Below are 2,703 nucleotides of genomic sequence, written 5' to 3'. Positions count from 1 at the left end.
GATGGGTGGGAATGGTTGGAAAAGGAATCCTGGGTGATTTTCCTGTCCTTTCAAAATCTCCTTTAAAGTCTGGACATGTCAGACCACTGCTAAAGCTGTCTGGCATAGCATTCCTGACAGGCATAATTACTATCTTGGAGTTGGCCTTGACTAGGGCTTCTGTTTGAACTCCCTAGAAGCTGACATCCCCATAGAGTATGAAATCCACCACACTGGCTGTCAGCAAGCTGGCAGCTTACTGACTGTGTGTATTACCTGCTGGGCTGTGCTTCCACAGTACAGGCTCCTGTCTGATGATTTACCCGAGGAGAGTCTGGCAGATTAACTGGGAATGAGCGTAGTGCACCCATACGGAAGTGTGGTTCTAGCTCACCTATTTTTTTGTCTCCTGTTCTTCAGAGTCTTTAGGAAAAAGACCTAATGGGTTACTTACTAGCAACACATCATTTTAGTCATCTGTCAGCTAAACTAAGGGTCCTGAAGCAAAATAGATCACCTGGGTCTACTGTGTGAAGTGGCAATGCTGCAGACAGTGGCAGATCAATAACTATTTATAAATAGATTTAGATTTATAATTCATTTACCAACTAGAGTGTGTGTCAGTGTGTGTGCTCATTTATTTATGTATACCTAACCCATTTGAAATGCAATGTTGAAATATAAATACAAATAATTAGCCCAAATACACTCAGCGAGAAGTCACTTATAATTTATAAATATACAGCCAACTGAAAGATAGATAGGTAGATGATAGATAGATAATGCATCGCTTCTCGGCCTTTTGGCTAAGATCAAGTGTAGTATCTGTTCTTATCAGTTTAATAGATAGATAATGCATACATACATACATACATACATACAAACATACATAAAAGACATCAACACTGAGTTGAAACGTGACCAAATTGGGGATTTGGGGGAGTTCATGGAATTCTGCTACGAACAAGGCTTTGCTGCTCGCTTTTTCCCCAACCACAACTCCAGTTTCTTCCTTCTCTCTTCTTCCTCCTCCCCTGCTTCTCCCATTCCTTGCTGTCCTTCATCCCCGCTCAGCCCTAGGGGAGTCTGCTGAGTGGCAGGGCTGGCGGCAGGGAGCCGACTCCCAGGAGCATTAGAGAGGCCAACTCCAGCTGCTTCCCTTCATCCTTGGCCCTCACTTCCGGCTTCAACCCCCCCCCCCCCACCTGAAGGGCAATCAAAGATTAAGTGAAAGAGAAAAATATGTCAACCTTTTTTTTTTATTTTAAAAAGACGTCTATTTATCTTACAGTTTGATAAAATGCCCTAGTGGGTCAGGTTTACTCAAGTTGTTTTTTAAAAGCTTTTGGATGCTAGCCTTGTGCTTCTGAAACACTCCACATAGACCCCACGTGCTGTGGCCGCAGTCACTGGCGACAAATGTGTAGCACAGAGCATGACTACAGTTTGTGGATTTTTTTCCCACTGCTGATCCTAACCAGCTCTTTGTGTACCAGCATTAATTTTTAAGGAGAGCCAGGGATGGAAGGAACATTTCTTTCTTATACCCTATACCTAAAGCAGAAAAGAACCAGTTTTCACACAGGCAGCCCCACTGTTACCTTAATTCCCTGCATTGCTCAGCTCATGTAACCTGACTTTAAGTGTCTGGTATAATTTTGTTTCTTTCTGCTGGTGTCTTCTTCCGTAGACATTTCCTGTTAAAATCTATGAGTTAAGTAGCTTTGGGACAACATTAAGCCTCTGAGAACCTTGATATTTTAATCTATTAATGGGAATAACGATCCTGGCATGGAATTCAGTGCCACCTGCATATTTATATGTGTCTGAACTCTGTGAACCCTCTCCCCCCAAATACAAGGGTTTATCATTGTTTTTCCATAGTCTCAGGCATTGAGAAGTTGGGGTGCTCCTCTTTCTAGGGGCACAAGTGGATCTCAAGAACTCTGTTGTGAGCCTTATATGTTTGTCAGAATTTACAATCATGAAAAGAGGAAAGCAGGGGCAAAGGGAAACTATGGAATACATTTACTGTTTATCGATACATGAACATCAACATCTAATTTTTGACAAAAGAAAGTTTCATTTTGAATCATTCTGGAAACTCTAAGCCTTGTCCATTTTGTAGAATCAACAAAAAATTTTTTAAAGATTTTATTTATTTATCTTTAGAGGGGAAGGGAAGGAGAGAGGGAGAGAAATATCAATGTATGGTTGCCTCTCGTATGTCCCCTGCTGGGAACTGGCCTGCAACCCAGGCATGTGCCCTGACTGGGAGTCAAACCTCGATTGTTTGGTTCGCAGGCCCGCGCTCAATCCACTGAGCTACACCAGCCAGGGCAGAATCAACAAAATTTTTGCCAATTATTGTCATACTCATTGTCAGTTTGAACTTTCTCTGTAAAAATTATCTTAGTGAGGCATTTATTCATTATGACTTATCCCAGGAAGACATTTAGAATGTTCATTATGATTTTATTTTTTGAAAAGAATATCATCATTTTTGAGAGTATAGTCTGTGACAGTGTGAGGGGGAAGAAAAGCTAGTGTGTAATTACATTGTCAAATTCCAACAATGCTCAAATTAATTTTCCTATTTGGTTTTGCATTAATCATATTTTTAGTAAAGATCACCTGACCCTGGGCAGGAAATGTAGTACTTTGGCCTGATATCTTGTCTAAAAATGAATTCCTCCTACAATAAGCCACATGCTTGGTTGTTCT

General features: G+C 41.0%; 1 pseudogene; it reads left to right on the top strand.

Moving 5' to 3' along the window:
* The first annotated feature begins 765 nt into the window (after positions 1 to 765).
* Positions 766 to 868, top strand: LOC119034730 (uncharacterized; annotated as a pseudogene).
* The last annotated feature ends 1,835 nt before the right edge of the window (positions 869 to 2,703 follow it).

The sequence above is a fragment of the Artibeus jamaicensis genome, unplaced genomic scaffold (assembly GCF_021234435.1).
Source record: "Artibeus jamaicensis isolate MK-2021 breed Jamaican fruit bat unplaced genomic scaffold, CSHL_Jam_final contig_391, whole genome shotgun sequence".
In the NCBI taxonomy this organism is placed as follows: domain Eukaryota; kingdom Metazoa; phylum Chordata; class Mammalia; order Chiroptera; family Phyllostomidae; genus Artibeus; species Artibeus jamaicensis.
Note: the sequence above shows the minus strand (reverse complement) of the source record. Positions and strands in the feature narration are given on the sequence as shown.